Source organism: Ooceraea biroi, chromosome 1 (genome assembly GCF_003672135.1).
Source record: "Ooceraea biroi isolate clonal line C1 chromosome 1, Obir_v5.4, whole genome shotgun sequence".
Lineage (NCBI taxonomy): Eukaryota > Metazoa > Arthropoda > Insecta > Hymenoptera > Formicidae > Ooceraea > Ooceraea biroi.
Window position 1 is genome coordinate 811,156 of NC_039506.1, and position 17,125 is coordinate 828,280.

At 43.0% G+C, this 17,125-nt stretch overlaps 1 protein-coding gene across 8 annotated transcripts in view; it reads right to left on the bottom strand.

Moving 5' to 3' along the window:
• Positions 1-15,874, bottom strand: part of LOC113561370 (5-hydroxytryptamine receptor 2A-like) — a 106,020-nt gene extending 90,146 nt beyond the window's left edge. For 2 of the 8 annotated variants that reach the window (XM_026972153.1, XM_026972166.1), the window contains exons 1-2: positions 13,910-15,874; positions 10,176-10,386 (exon numbers count right to left, since the gene is read on the bottom strand). The gene's annotated coding sequence lies outside the window, so the exon portion shown is untranslated. Of the gene's footprint in view, positions 1-10,064; positions 10,084-10,175; positions 10,422-10,511; positions 10,735-13,909 lie in introns of all 8 variants that reach the window. The other 6 variants (XM_026972160.1, XM_026972171.1, XM_026972174.1 and 3 more) reach the window with 6 other exon arrangements.
• Between the last annotated feature and the right edge of the window lie 1,251 nt (positions 15,875-17,125).

Below are 17,125 nucleotides of genomic sequence, written 5' to 3' on the forward strand. Positions count from 1 at the left end.
ATGAAATTTCTATGAATAACGCATTATTTAATATTGTGATTGATATTTATATATATTGTGAGTGAGATGTCTCTTTCTTTCTCGTTCGCGGAGTATTAAATTTGAGTTATCCGAAAGATTGCAACAGGCAACACGTGTCTTCGCCGATGGTGATTTTGAAATGTTGGGATACGTTATGCACATCTGTGCAACAATCTGCAAATCTTATCAGCGGAAAGTATCCGTCTCTGTCACCTAACGACAGGTCAATAAACTATCCATATTGGTTTTTCTCGTGAAGGAAATAAAAGTGAACCACTGCAAACTTGGCGCAGAAGATAAAGCTTCGTCGAGCTGTCGTATCCAGCTCCGGCGATGTTCAACGGGACATCCAAGAGAGTGAGAGAGAGACAGATAGAGGGACGGAGAAAGAAAGAGAAAACATGAATAAAATGTTATCTACGCGTATACGAATGAGTTACGAAGACGTGCTGAATTAATCCGCTTCAACGTGCGTTCTTCATTTCCTTTCTTTTAATAGACGACATTAGAGTCCACAATAAGAGGATAGAAACATAATGCGGAGGAGGGCACTGGGAGTAATTAAAAAATGCGCTATCATTAAAGCAGGTGACCGCGAAATTAATGGCTCAAGTCGAGATGTGTGTCGTTTCGACGTAAAAATAACTCGCTGTTGCTATTAGAGGACCTATTAATCACCTAGAGCATTTGTACCGCGCGGAAAAGATAAACCGCAAGAAGTTTATTCTGATAAATGTTCCTCTTGATGAAAAGTTCCATAAAAGGGAAACGTGCGGTATCGTACACTCGTACTGTGTATACTTTCTCCCGAAGATTTCTCTCGGTTGTTAAAATATTTTTGCAGCTCTTAACTGCGAATTTACTGGAAATTAATGATATCTATACAATCGTCAAGAATGAAAGTTATTCGTTGCAATTTATCAACGAATGCCTTCTCATCGAATAAATCACATTTATTACGAGAAAGAACTCCCTTCAGCTGCGTACTTCGAAATGAAAAATTGATGGCCCCGAGCATAGTGTGCTATAAATTTGCTTCGACATGCGTCGCCGCCCCGATCTCCGACGGTCTCTCGCTAAAAAGTGCAGTCCTCCGAAACGCTCGCGACACAATTTCGTCGTCGTGTATTGTCGAGGGATGTAAGTTTCTCTCGTTTCGCCTAGTAAGCGATATCTAAAACACCCGGCCTGGATCCAAACGGCCCGATCGCTCCGATGAAGCTATGGAACGGCACAGTCGTCACGATCCGGATATTCCGAGGCGGATCTTTGTGCACACTCCCGAGGAACAGAGAAAGGCAATAGGACAGCGAAACACGTGCAATACGCGACGTGCAACGAGTGCAGTTAAGTTTCATATCGACAAAAAGGTTGCCGGTCTTTGAAAGGCCGCGTAATAAATTGTCTATGACGGCCGATGTGGCGTCATGTTGCAGGTGACATCGACCCACATGTTACCGGCAAATCGATTTTTCGAAAGCACTGCCCTGTCAAATTGCGCGAGCGATGCAACGGTGCATTTAACTCTCTATCTATTCATCTCTCCCTCTCTCTCTTTCTTCTGCTCTCTGCGTGTGATCGATGAACGCATTCGAATGTGTCGCGTAAACGTGGCCGAAATCACAACGCTGAAAATTTAGGGAGGAATTGCGAACTGGTTTTCGATCGTAATTCTGCGAAACGATAATGGAGATTTAAAGAAAAAAAAGTAAATTATTTCGTCGCAATGTGACGTTAATTAAAATGCGCGTCAACGTCGCCCATTGTGTCCGCGCTGTCGTTTGCGTGAATTTTATTCGAGAAATTTGAATGCGCCCATTGATAATGTACGTCACGACTGTGACGTAATGACCGTGTAATTAACATGAGTCTTACTGGTGAAATGGCGTGCGGGGTGTCAAGATTTAGAATTAAACGAAATGCAAATTTCAATAGCCACGTCTGCGTTTTTTTACTCTACGTTATTTTTATTTATCGCTTCTATACAATAAGCCATCACGCGCGAGATGAATAATTTCGTTGCTTTCAAAAGGAATTTGTTAATTTAGTCAGATATTATATACTTTATTTACGAGTTCAATATTTTTAGTGAGAGATGTTGCTTTTTTCGTTATTTTTGTAAGTTCATATATTTTTTGCGATACCTTTTTATATTTTGCAGACTGGTTGCGCGAAATCGTGTAGTGTTTCAATTAACGGACGCGATGAACCCACGTTAAAACGGCCATTAAAAAAAAATACTGGAATTATCTCTTTCTCGCTTTCCCCTCCCTCGGTTAGCAGAAATTTTAAATCTGTCAATTGCGTGTATTCTGTACGAATATATCAGTTGCAGTAGAAAATGTAACATACATGCAGACCGTGCTGTACATGCAACTTACGTATCTGATAAATGCAATACGCGTGAGCGTTTAAACGCACGATTGTTACTTGTTTCCGCAGACAACACGATTTTACGATAAAAATTTTTCCGAATTCTAACAAAAAGCGTCAACGTGTGCTTTGCACGTACGTCACCGTCACGTCGCCCTTGCGTCGGCGTAACGCCAGATATTCTTATACGGATTCCGAATGGAGCAATACACGCCGGATGTCGCTCAATCGAACCGTCATACATATTAAATGTATATAGGAGAGACAGTTTGATGACGCGTTGACATCACAGTGACATGTTAGCATGACGGATGACGTAACGTGCTTGAAGTCGGCGTTAAAATCAGCCGATGTGAATAAATCCAGATTAACCTTTATTAGTTTCCAAAGGCGAATTTATCCTTCTCAGACAGGGGACAGTCACCGATTGACACCTGGAGGCCATTATATGAAGGTTTCTTATGGCATCGGGAAAGAAAAGAGAAAAGGGACAACGCTAAACTCGCCCTTCTCCTTAATCCGCATCTGTCGGTCAATGCTCCTTATCGACGCTTCTTTCCGACGAAAGCAATCGGAAACGTGTCATTAAAATGACATGAGACCCGCGTCGAGGGCAGTGTTGCGGAGAAGCGAGGTATTCTCCTCGGAGAGAGAACAAGACTTTTAAATCCTCCGGGGGGTCACAAGGGGAAGCGAACACTGTAACAAGTTGGGGAAAAGTTATTCCTTCGGTGCCGGAGAACCTCTAATGAACTTCGAACTTTAATGACGAAGGCTGCTAAATCCCCGCCTACCTGTCGTTATGGACGGTGCGATCAACCGCGTCTGAGCGCGAAAAAATTGACACCTCGTATTAGGATTGCTTGTGATACCGTGTACTTTTTCAGGGGAGATATCAAGACTTGAATTGTTTAGGAGTGATTACCTCAAAATTCGAGGAAAGACTCGAGCTTAACATTTGTCACGTAAATCTTTCAAGGAAATTACATGAATTGATTAATTGCATGAAAAGATGAATTGATACGATAAATGCGCGAAAGGGATCTGTCTAAAATAAAATTAGAAAGTTGATGGACTTATTCATTCCTGAGCAAGAGCCGAGAGAATATTTTCATAATGCAAATGCGATGTCATTACGGTAACAGTTTTACGCGCCGTATTTCGGAAATTTTGTAAAACACGTTTACAGCATATCTCTCGCTCATCGTTTTCGATAACATGTAGGAGAAAAAATAAAATTGACAATGTTACGCTAATGACGTCAGTGACGTCAATAACGAAGGTATTTTTCTACAAAACAGGCGTTACGACCGTGGCCCGATTACGCCGTTGGAGCTTATTTAGTCAAGCCTTGTTTTACATAAAAAAACGCAGTTTTACATGCGCTTTACGCACTCGTAAATCACTCTTATTAACTCAAAATTGAGAAAAAACTGCATTAAATCCCTTTTTAGAGCAGAAAAGCCGCTGAATGGTTACGTCACAGTTGTGCGCAAGCGACGTGATTAGTTTTATCAATTAACGATCCTGGCGCGCAATCTCGACACGCTTTTTCTGAGGATTTTAAGCCGCGTCCATAACGAGATACACGCTATCCGTTCGAGCAACACGACGATGACGCGTTCGCAGGCGGGGAATTATCACTCGTAATTCGTGACCGCGCTGCTCGTCGTGGTAATTTGCTCCAAATCTTTCTTTTACGCTAATTAAAATCGCACGTGACTGGTAGCATGTCGCACATTACTTTTGCTGTTACACGCCTCTGCAGCATTGTATAAGTAGGGAATATTACCTACGTTGTATCCTGGTTTCGAGATGTCTAAAGGTAGACAACATCTAGGAAATATTTCATTCATCATGAATATTTTTCATATATGTTACAGTATCATAATTATTTTTATATTTCTCTGTAGTTTTAATAAATAACTTTTGTTTTTACCATTTGGCTGGAAATATTAGTTTATAATAATAAATTCCTATAGAATCAGTTTTTTCCCAGTGCACTATTTTACAACAAAATTTTTTTTATTTTTTTTGTGTTCAATTACTGAAACACTTTACATTCTACAAAATTACACATTTGTGAGAGAATGGCGAAATTGATTTATTTTTAATATATTCTATTTATAATATATACGAGGACTCGTGCCCTCGGGCGCGGGAATCGAACAATACACATCGTTGAGAAAAGCATCAGTGAAACTGCATGAGAGATTCGATCGATGTGCAAAATGAAATCGCGGTAAACTTTTATGATGCGGTGCTTGAAAGATTCTCACGCGCGGCGTGAAACTCAACGTCGCGTAAAATCGGCCCGCGAATTCACGGACACCGGAAGAATACATTAAAGCATACATTCGATGTAATTCCTGGACGGTACTCGCGTATCCTCGGTATCGCGATCATCGTCGTGCACCCTGCGTTTTCTCTATTTTTGCTATTTTTGGCGGAAACGCGCAACCACTGTCCCCGTATAATTTGCGGACGAGTCATAAAGTCTAGAGGACAATTTTGAATATACAAACGAGTCACAGATGCCACACCACGGATGGTATGTTTTCCCTCGCTATGTCTAGATTCTCTAGGGCGTGTTTGCCCGGGATGGAGCCATATATTCTAACAAATGTATTAAATGATAGCGAGATTCACGTAATTCAATGGTACGCTCTGTGCATTTTTCTTGAAGTGAAATCGTAGTTTTATTTCGCAAGCAATGAAAGAATTATAACCGATTAATAAGAATTCTTTGATAAGGATCTTTAAAGTCAGTCCTTGAGTGCACAAGTATCGCTTGAAAAGACGTAATGCGATACTTAATGTTCTTCGCTTGGAAACTGACTATTGGTAAAAATTTAAGATTTAATGTGCAGAATTTATAATGAAAGATTAATCGCGTCTCTTTCTATCATTTAAATGTTTCACGATAAATTGATAACGAGTCATCGGATAAAAATTATAATATTGCTTGTCTTACTTTTTCTTTGAGAAAGATGGGAAATCTATTAACGTGGAAAACATTTTGAAATTTTCAAAGATTCCTCAATTTTATTGACACGTCTCCGTAATCTTCTCAAAATTTAAAATTTAAAAACTTTCAATAATTTTCAAAATTAATTTTCAAAATTAATTTATTTATTCATTGCAAAGATGCACATTATCGTATAAAATATAACGCTCTCTTAGCGCGTTCGCTCGCATCAATAATGATAATAAAAGCTACGTGATACGATCGCTCATTGAAACACGACGCGAGCTTAGCGTATGGACCGATATCTACGCGAAACGGTCGTTTCATAATTATCGGTTGAACGTTCGTCAAATTAAATAGCGGGTGGTCGTATAGTAAATGCGCGAGTAGACGCGCGGTTATTAATAACGGAGAATCATTAGTAATGGCGACGGTTCGTCCCCCGAAGCGACGGTTGATACAGTTTCGGAGCGTTTCTCTATCGGTACGCCGTCCCAGGAAGAACAGAGCTCTTTCCAAGATTAAAAATCTCACACTACTCGAAGCCGTATACATTTGGTATACACTTTACATCGCCTTACGCGGAAATGGAGGAACATGGCGCGAACGCAGGTCTCTCTAGTACTCCGGGAAAACAACGTCTCGCCCGTCTTGCTACCCCGTGACGCGTTCTCCATTCGGTTATATTCAATTGGATCGGGTCGGTGCTGTCGCACAGACCGTTCGAGTGCGACCCGAGGGTTTCGAGGATCCCGGGTCGGAATGTACAAGTAGGTGGAACGAGACAGGTAGAGTAGCTTTCCCCGTTTAGAGAAACCGGATTTGGTGAACCGAAGGAAAATATCATTCGATTTGCGCGACAGTGGAATAAATCTGCCGCTAAATGTGCAAAAATCATTAATTCATGAGCGTCACGTGCAGCTCTTCTTGAGAAATTTACGGTCAGGGATGAAAGTCGAAGAGCATAATAATGCAGGACACGGGAGTATTATTTATGGGAAGTGACTGCGCCAAGAGCCGTGTCCACATGCGTTTATAATGGAATATAGAAATAATGTACTCAACGGTACTGAATAACATTAATGTAAAGCTGTTGCTCTCAGAAGAGCCTTTGTACGAATTCCATTAAATTGCGACTGAGAATAACGGAATCCAAAAGCGAAGCAAGAGACACTTAGATGAAAGGGGACGCATTATTTTATTTTATTCCACGGGAAAGAAAAAGCAAGGAAAAAGAGAGAGAGAGAGAGTCTCACGAATTATCCTGTCAAGAAATAGAAATAAAGTCAGGATACGAAGGATTCAATTTATCGCTGGAACGCCTCACTTTGCGCAATCCCTCAGATCCGGCAAATGATCGAAGCGGATGGAAAAAGACCTCGGCTCCACCCGCTAATTAAGTTACGAGATGCGCTTCTGGCCAATCCGACCGCCTCTTCCTCTCTTCGTCTGCCTCGCCGAAACCGGAAACGAGTTGCCGCGGATTATTTCCGCGAGGCGAAATGTAGGGCGAAACACCGATAATTAAACGCGCCGAACCGAGTACGACGAACCGCTGCCGTGTCGAAATAAATCTCAATCAAACAGCGAACGGATAACATCTTAGGATAGCGATTCAACGCGACTACATTGCGGTGTGACTCGCAGACACGCATGATATTAAAAAGCAACATCCAGTTTTACATTATCAACCAGTAGAGCGGTTCATTGGCGTCCCTCGTGTAAGAGAATTAATGAATGGTCGGGTGTGCGCGCGCGCGGCTCTCAGGATAAATATCGATGTGCAACATCGCGCCGTCGCACAGCCTCCTGTAATTTCAATTCGCTTGATTTGGTCTGCAAATGCACGTCTGCAGCGTGACTCTCCCCTTCTTTCCCTGAAAGTAGATGCGAATTCGATCGTCACGTGCGCGGCGAGAACCATCGCGGCAAAATTTCCGGAAAAATGCCGAGAAGGTCCTCTCATCTGACCTCGTTCCGTCGACGGAAAACCGACTGGTCTTGTAAATACGATAAGTCGTCGCCTGAATTATTCCGCGCGTTATGCAGAAGGTGGAGTGAGTTAACGTGGAAGGAAAGGTCTGGTCTAAAAATAATCACGCTATAGCGCGACCAAAGCCAGATATGATGAAATCTTGATGCCCCATCCGTGCCGTTTTCTCATAAAGAGCGATAAGTCAAGTGCTTGGCTAATTGTAAAATCGTCCGTCGATTGCGAACAGACGAGAAAGACTGCGTTCCACGACGCATTTGCGAAACATCCAGAGGCAGGAGCTTTTCTCTTCTTTGCGTAGAACAAATATAATCTGCGGAGCGGTCTCGAAATTGTTAAAAAGCATCGATGCAATTATCTTTCCCTTTCTCTTTCTCTCTCGGGGATCGGGTAGATTAAAATGTAAATTAGTCGGACAGTGCGCGCGATTTGCGAATTGCTCGGCTTCTCCCTTTAAAGGGAGCACTTAGGGTCGATCGACCGACTGTAAAAGCGGATGGGTAATCGTGAGTACCAAGCTTCTCTGTAACTGCGCGGACTTCTCCTCGATGCGTATTCAACAAGTTTCGTATTTCCTGCTACTGCTGTTACTACTGCAAGTATGCAAGCTTGCAGCAGCAACAACAATGATAGCAGTAGCAGGCGCGACGTAGGCTGCGGTTACAACGTTACGTGGATTAGTGAGAGATTTATGCCTAGTCAGATTAATACCGAAAGCTGCCCCCGGGACGGATAAGCTTTGCACCTCTACGTCACGGGAGATACTTCAACCGAGATACATTTGTACCGTGCGCCGCACACGGAAAAACTGGATTTCAAAGCGTGAAAAAGGTTCGGGCAGTTTATTTTTCGCATCCCCAAAAATTCGTTGCGAGTTTTTCCGCGACGAGTGTCAAAAATGTTTTTGACGTTCGTGTCTGTCGGTCGCGTCTATCATTTATTACAGCTTGTAATAACGTTATTCGTATAAAAGCCGAACACGTGTTCCATTATCTTTTTACATACGGACGTGTAATAAAAGAAACATATTGACTAGTGTGTAATACCAGATCTGTAAAATTCACGTTATACGTGTTTGTTTAATACACAAAAATGTTTTAATTAATTTAAACTGTATGTATTCAAGACCGCATATCAGGGTAAACACATTTTTCTTATAAACGTGCGGTGAATAGAGAACGCAGCTGAAATGTGAACACAGTGCAAATTTAGATTTAACGAGATAGCGTGCTTGCTGATTATTGTCTGCTATCGGTTCAATACCACTATCATTTATTAAACGATACGCAAGAAATCCCCGACGATGTGGTGAGAAAGATCGCGGGTGCAAGAGTCTCCGTAGAAAGCCAAATACAATTTAATATAAATGACCCGATCGTTAATCTGCTTAGATGGACGATATTGGCTTCCATATCCAGCTTCGCGAGAGAAACGCACGAAACTGGATACTGATCGTCTACGAAGGTATACGTGCGGCCCTTATACATAGGCGAACAGCTGCGAGAGAATACATATTGACATTAGAAGATACTCGGCCACTTCGGTTAGAATATCGGACTTTGCGGTAAACGAGAGATCGCGTAATGTCGATATCATAAAGAACGACCGCGATCTGTGCACGTAGTTTAACGAACGCGGTGGTGACGTCCGCGTAAATTTTCGCGATTTAGGAAAGTCGTACCACGGAGAAACATTTGCGGCGCATCGTCGAAATAATCCCAAAAATATATCGCCGCCTGCGTGTGCGGTGTATTCATTGTTTGCCGAAGTAAATTGAACAGGCTTTATTCATGTAAACCGGATTTAAGCCGATCGCTATTTACGATGGCGAAATTTATTCCGCTTTGTGTGAGATCAACGTGCTATTCTTTTGCTATTGAAAATATAAATACAACAATGTGTATTAAAATATAAACAAGAACAACGGAAAAGCGGGAATATAAAATTACTCCAGATTATAGATACGTACTCCTACGACAAAAGTATGTCGGTTCGATGAAAATCTGTGGCACATCTTACCGCAATGCTGCCGAGCGAAATGTTGGATAAACAAACTTCATACTCCAGTGATAAGGCACACGTGACAATTGACGTTTGATCAATTCTCTCAATTTTGCATCGCCAGTAAAATCTGTCATTTTCCATCAACGTACCATTCACCACGTGCCAGGGTAGTGTCATCGTTGCACAATAGCGCGTGGTAGCGCGTTGTAAACAACAATTACCAGTCCCGTTGCGCTCGCTGACCAACGGCATTGACAGCCAAACAACATTAAATGCAGTACGCATCGCACATAATTACGCAACCGCCATTACAACACAGGAGGTAGTTTCGAAAGTATCGCAGACTCGCTGTTATCGTCAATAACAATTGAATCACGCGCCGTAAAATTGCACCGGAAATGTGAGAGAAAATTTTAGAGTGCCGCGTAAGATTACAACGTTTACCATATTAGATCGCATTCACAAGTTCTTGTCGAGATAATTAATTATCTCGTCATGTACTTTTATTGCTACGTGAGTATATAAGACGGAATTGAAACTCATGTGAAAGGCGAGGACGCGCGATTCTAATCGTTTTCAAAGAAACTTAAAAAATTTTTTTAATTTTCATCTCCTGATAATCTGCACAGTTTATTGCGGCCAACATACGTACGAAATTTCTCATCCGTGTTTCCATGATTGTAATTTTATCGGATGTATACGTACCTCGGGGCCTGTTAGCGTTCTAGGAACATAACACATATCTCACTCTCACGCTTTCTCCGCTCCGGGTTTTGTAGTTTTACGAAACGAGGCTCAAGAGAGCTGAGGACCTACCTGATGATTCACGACGCAACTTATTTCACTGTGCGCTGGAAGTTTATCACAAGACTGTCCTCGACGTTAACGGCACTGGGGCAGCGAGATGGCAGGTTTCACCGCTGGTTGACGTGCCCGATTTTCAGTGAGTTTTCCTTCCCGAGTTTGGCGTGTCAGCGCCTCGGCGACCCTCGTTGGTGTGGTAAATGATTAAACCGTCCGATCATTACTGCGGGAGGGAGGAGAGTGAGAGAACCGCGTGCGCTATCGGGTTTATGATGTTTTCATCGTTTCGGCCAGCATTACTTTGACCGGCGTGCATTATCGGCGAGGGAGGAAAAGAGAGAGAGATACCTGCCGGAAATCACATTAGCGGCCATTTATTTCTAACGAATACCCAATTACGTCAGTCGATAATGTACAACCGCACTCGCCAGTTGACGTAATTTCAGTTAAGCACCGCCGTCGCCGCGGCCGTTGCAACGACCGCGCGAGAAAAGGGCGGGTCTGGGAAATCTTTAATCTTCACGTCAGCTTTCCAATTAGTAGTCGTCGCGCCCGCTTTCCCTCCGTCGTTCTTTCGATATCGGAATCAGAGAGAAAATGAGAAAGAGAAAGGGAGAAAGAAAGGAATACGATGATGATTTAGATCTTTGAAAATCGCAAAGTCGACGATTTCTGATGAAGAGTTCTACATTCATCCCATACTTGTATGTGTTAATAAGTAAGCGAGAATGTTTCGCGAGAATGTTAGTTGGTTGCGATAAGAAGATCGTAACCCGCTTCTTGGGGCAACGGACACAAAGGAGGAGATGGGATCCGTGTTAACGACCCTTTCGGAAATTGCCGACAGCGCGCGCAGCGCTGAAAGAAAATTAAACGGTTGGCATGTCGCGACCCCAATGTTTTTTGGGTAGGAACAAACAAAGCGTACGAGACAGAGCCCCGTTCACAGATGATTCTCTTTCTGGAGAGAAATCGACTTCCGACGCCACTGTACAACAAGGTCTCGAAAGCTGCCTGGTAAGCAACGAAAGTAGAAGTACAAGGGGTCGGAAACAAGAAAATGTTTCCTTGGAGAATTGCTTGAAAGATGGGACTCCGAAAAATTAATTAGGAGGAGGAGTAAAGAATCTAAATGGCAGTACACTCAAATAACCTTTTTCCTCTCAAGATCTCGAAATTTCCGTATACGTACAGAGATTCACCCTCTCCGGCAACCTCCTCGGAGAACTCTTGTTTTACAATCTCCTTAATGTATTTTCATTATTTGTTTCTTATCGCAATATAGATAAAAGAAAGAAAAATATCGAAAATGAATTAAATCCGAAGCAAGTTATTAAATTGTTTACCTTTTCTCCTCGATTCTTGATATCAGAATTTACAAAAATCTTATAGAGAAAGAGAGATCATGTTAGTTAGAGATTATCTTGTATTTTTAACTTTGTAAAACTTGCTTTGATACTTCCTGAAGAATTGAGTGGAGAAATTTTCTGGCATTTCTAACGAGAACTTACTGGAAGAATCCTTGCTATACTAGAATGCTGAAAGATATATATAGATATGCGTGTTAGGTCCATTCGAAGAGATCCGTAATTTCTGAGTTCTCATAGCTTTTCGGAATGTTCGCCACGGTCGGAAAAGCGTCGCAAATCAGCGGCACGTTCTCCAAAGAAGAATGCGAATTAAATCTACCCAAAGGAGCACATAACTTTTATTTCCTTTTTTTTTCCAAGTTAAGAAGAGATTATATTTTCGCTTGAACGACATCATTTTCACTATGAAAATCATAAAATAAAATCATTCTATAATAACATCTTTAAAAGTCGTATATCAATTATTTTAATTCTCGTAAATTAGAGGACTTTTACTACAAAAATTAATTCTACATTACACTATAGGCAGTAATAAAAATAAATAAGTAAATCTTTTATATTTTTATATTTTTATATTTTTATATTTTTATATTACATAGTGGAGTCAATGTGACCAAATGGATGTATGGAATATTACTTAATGGGACATAAGCGATTCATTATGACTATTTCTGTAACATTAACGAAGATTAGAAAATAATCTGTTTATTACAAATTTTTAAATCTATCGATAGTACGATAGTAAAAGGATAGTTACAAAGTGATGAACGAGCTTCAGCGAAGTACGAACTTAGATTGTGACTTGATTTAATCTGTAACTACTCAATTTTTCTCATAGCCCTTTGCGGAGCGCGGCTTTAAAGGAAATTCATGGCAGAACTCTAACTGATAGAAAAATTAGGTTCACCCGGTGGCGAGCGTGTGACCGTTCGAGATTTTATTGTCACCCGAAATCCATTCGCAATAAAGGACGTTACAAATCGGTGGCGGGATTTGGGACGCGGAAGAAATACGAGTGGTACAGTCGAGTGTAAGCAATTCGTAACTGTTTAACTCGCGCAGTTTGCCGAGATACAAGAAGCGACCAACAAAAGTTCTCGGTGCTGTAAAGTTAGAAGAGCGAGATGTACTCAAAGCGAAACCCGGTTACTTATTTTTCTTAATTTCCGCGCGGTGTGATTCGTTATTAAGAAGAGACTTATTTATTGCTGGCGAAATCTTGAGAAGAAAAGCACAATTTTAATCGATCTTACTATATAATCGTAATAATCGGAACTCGATAGAAAAAAAGGTTTTATTTGATTCTCGTTTGGTTGAAAGCGGCACAAGGAGGTAGACGAGAATCGTAAATCGCTCAAATGCTCGGGAGGCATTCTCCGTGAAAATTTCAGAGAGAGAAAGAAAAGAAGACTATTACTTACATCTGCTCTCGATGCGTTCGAAATCACTTGAATCCAATAAGGATTTAAAGTTTATAAAGTCTAGACAGTGAAGTTCGAGTGAAGGTATCAATTAAATCTCATTGCTATCGACCCATAACTACTTAATTCTTCCACTTTATCAAACTTCATCAAGAAACCTGCGGTTGGTCGACGGCAGAATTTTAAACAGTGGAAAAAGGCGGTCACGGTCGGACCAGAACGATCCGTAACTACTTAATCTTCGTAGTGGGCGTTTGGCAGCTCACGTCCCGGAGGGATGCGATATCGCGCGCGCCGTCGACGGCGGCAACCGGGCGAAAAGTGCAAGTCCATTTCAGCTGACACAGTAATTGGTTAATTCTCGTCACTCCTCGTGACCCGTGAGACGCTGACGAAGAAACCGCAAGAAGCCTCTCCTTCTGTTTACCCGGTCAATTTATCGTGCTCGCGACTTGCCTCTGAAATCGAGTGTCACTCTCGAGAGTGAGCTGTGCGCGACTTTCGCACGGAGGCTCAGCCTTTTTAATAAATAAAGCCCTTCGTGGGACCGGACTCGGTCCCTCCGGGGCTGATAGAGGACAACTGAGAAAAATTCAATTTGTCACCCCGCCGCGTCGTTCCGCGAAATCGAATTTCTCCCGTGCGAGGAAAAGAGATAGAAGAGAAAAAGAAAGGGTGAAAGAGGACAAGAGTAGAGTCAAAGTGGAAGGCAAGCGTTGAGACACGCGAGCGAAATCGAGACTGTCACGAGATGATAGTTGCTATCAAGATAGCATTCTTTTCCTCTTTCTTTCTCTCTGAAACATTAGTTAAACTTAACGAAGATTTAAGTGATTCCTCCCGTCTTTTCAGTTCCATCTCTGGGAAACGACGGGGCATCAGATCGAACCGTTGATTTTAACTAACGGTTCATGAGAACGGAATATCTCTCTCCCTCTTTCCCGTGCAAGCAAACCTCCTTATCGCGCAGCACCCTTAGGTTCGACGATGTCGCTCGCAACTTTAGATCGCGACTCCCGATGAGCGATTCACATGGAAGGTCGCCCGAGTGTAGAAATTATCCGAAGCGGAGAAAGGAAACTTCGTTTCCGCGATGATACTCTCGATCCGCGATGCGATATCCCGCAGTCGATTTGCTCTTTCGTAAGGGAAGGAATCGAGGTTTCGCGAGGACGGTCTCCACGAACTTTTCAATTTGTCTGATATCCGCGCGTTCCGCCAACAATGAATCGGCCGGCGCTCGCTTCAGAGGAGGTTGGAGAGAATGGTCGGGAATCCATGCGAGGGAAAACGGGATAATCGTGGCGGCAAATATCGGGGGGCATAGTAGGGTACGGTCACGACGACTCTGTTTGATTTGTAGCCGTCCTAAGCCGCAAATAACGAGGAAGGCCGAGAGTGCGACGGGATCGAGGATTCCCGTATATCCTTTAGGATGTTTTCTGTTCTTTCTCTTTCTGCTTTTCCCTCATTTCCTGTCTCCTCCGTTCTCCTCCTCACTTCCGAGTAACAAGCGCGCACAGTCGTTCGTTTTTATCGCTGAATCGAAACGATGGCAAAAGGTGGAGAGGGACGCGGGAAACGGGAGGAAAAAAAGGATATCCAAAAGCGGGCATGGCAATCTGCCATCGGTGGCCCGGCTGAAGATCTGAAATTGCAATTCGCGGCCGCTGCACGTTCGTTTGCCCGGGAGCAACAAGTTATACACCATAACCAGCGGCGTACAAAAGAGAACGACAAGGTGGACGAGCAATCTCCGCGTCGTCGTTCGTCTTTTTCGCGGCCGCGAGTTTTGCCGGTCCGTCGATTAACGCGTTAACCACGAGCGCGTGGTCCAACAAAGAAGGGGGATGAAAAATCGATCCGTCGCGTTTCTGCTCGGGCTGTGTGGCGGAAGATTTCATGATGTTGAAAGCGGGAATATTTGTCGAATGCACTAGTCCACGCGTCATTCATCGGCGTAGACGGCGAACGGGCGACTGAGTTGTATCAATCACGCAACTCGGGCAAGCCTGATCCAACAACTGGGTCTATCGCGACCTGGTTACCCCTTTGTAGATTATAGTTCTCTCCGAGATGCGAACGGGATGTGTGTGTGTGCGCGCGCGCGCGTGTGTGTGTATATATGTGAGAGAGAGAGAGAGAGAGAGAGACGGAGAGAAAATTGACTTAAGCAATGTCAGAGCCCTAAGCGACGTTGCTACAACCGACCCTCAGTCAATCACAGTTTACGTTAATCGACATCGGTGAAACCAGCCCGTAGGAAATTTAGCCCCGAGTCCGCCAAATAACCGCCTCGTATCCACTGAACCCACGCGTGCAAGTTTGTCTTATCTAATCGAGCAACAAAGTAATATGTGCAATTGCAATCTTACATTTTACAAACTGCGTGCGAGTGTTCCATAGAAAAAAATACGGCGAGAAGTTACAACAAATCCATCTCCTTTTGTCATTCTTTACGCGAACTTTCAGGAACTAATATAGATCCACTGGATCGTGGACGCAAGGAAAGAGCGAAGGAGAGAAGAGACGGGAGAACAGATGAAACTTGGAAACATTGTCTCTATCGTCGTTGCGATCGCGATCGATGACGTGCAATCCGGATGCACGCCAATTGAAAGATGCGAACATCCGCGGAGTTCCACCGGGGGAAAGCGGAAGAGCACGCGAAAACCGGACGATTTACCGATACACTCGTTCCGGTAGAAGCAACGAGGAATCGCGGCAAGGAAATCGCGCGCGATCACGTGCACGTAAATCTCGAATTATCGTGCGCGCGTAAGGGATGTAGAAATCGCGTCGATCACGATTTTCGCTCGCGTTTGTTTTGCGTTACCGATGTACCACCGGTGGCGGCGGAAAGAGGGCGATCCGGTGGTTCGGAGTACCGTGCCAGTACTGGTACTGTAGAGTTTGTTATCGAGTAGCGCGGCGAACGAGAGCGAGAGAGAGAAAGAGAAAGAGAACGAGAGAGAGAAAGAGAGAGAGAGAAAGGAAAAGCGTCGGGGTGGTGGCAGCTCTGCTTAGCTGACAAGTAGATAGGAACGGTACCACGCAAGCGCCGATTCATCCCTCCGTTCGTCTCTCTCCCGCCAATCCTACCCTACCCCCTAAAACCCCCTGTGCGCTCGCACGTCGCCCTCCAACCCTCCTCTGGCCCTCCAATCCTCTTCCGCCCCCGTGGCTGGCTTTTCCTATACCACCTCACCTCCCGATACCCTCGGGCAAGCGCGGCCCTTCGACTTTTCCTCGCTTTTCCATCTTCTTCTGATCGCGCGAACGTCCTCGGAGATTCGATTTGCCACCCTCACGCGCGCGAGAAATCACTGATCCCCGACGACCAGGCACGGCGACGACGACGACGATGATGACGACGACGGTTATGCGGCTCGATTCTCTAGCGTTTTTCGCCGATAATATTGTGCACCGCCGTGTTTTAAATAATGTGTGCGTTTTCGAGAAAAATTGCCCAGCCCGTGTACGCGAGGACAGTTTACGGGAGCAATTGCGAATACTCACGATTGACTTTTAACACAATTCCATCACTTTGACATCTCTTTTTTTGGTTATTGGGTAATGCGAAAAGATTCATATGAGATTATTATATGAGATATTGTTTTCCAAACTTGAAAGAAAGAAGTAGAAAATGTAATAAATAAGAAAACGATTTACAAAAATAAATATATCAATTTTTAAAAATAATATTAGATATTAAATAAATATTATATAATTAATTAAATATAAATCACAGCATCGCAATATATTACGGAATTTATTAATAATGATTATTTTTAGATTTTATGAATATAGAATAAAAGAAAAAAATATATGAGGATTTATCCTTTCAATACATGGAAATACAGTTTATATGAGAAGACAGTTACATCTAAGAGATCTGCCTCTTCATCTAGCGCAGGTTTGCAATTGCACAAGTTACGCTTGCTTATCTCGTAGATTCTGTATTAGTGCTCTTTTGATTACGTTGATTCAGACTCCGGCCTTCGAATAATTACAACGACGATTCACCGCGTTCTTTCCCTGTAGCATGGTATCTACTTACTCGCCATAAATTCCGTTCTTATCTGCTCCTGGCTGATACTAAAGGATTTCCTTTAGCGCATCTTGGACAAAGATATGCACGAAACGTGGAGCACAGGTTTTTTCTTATGGA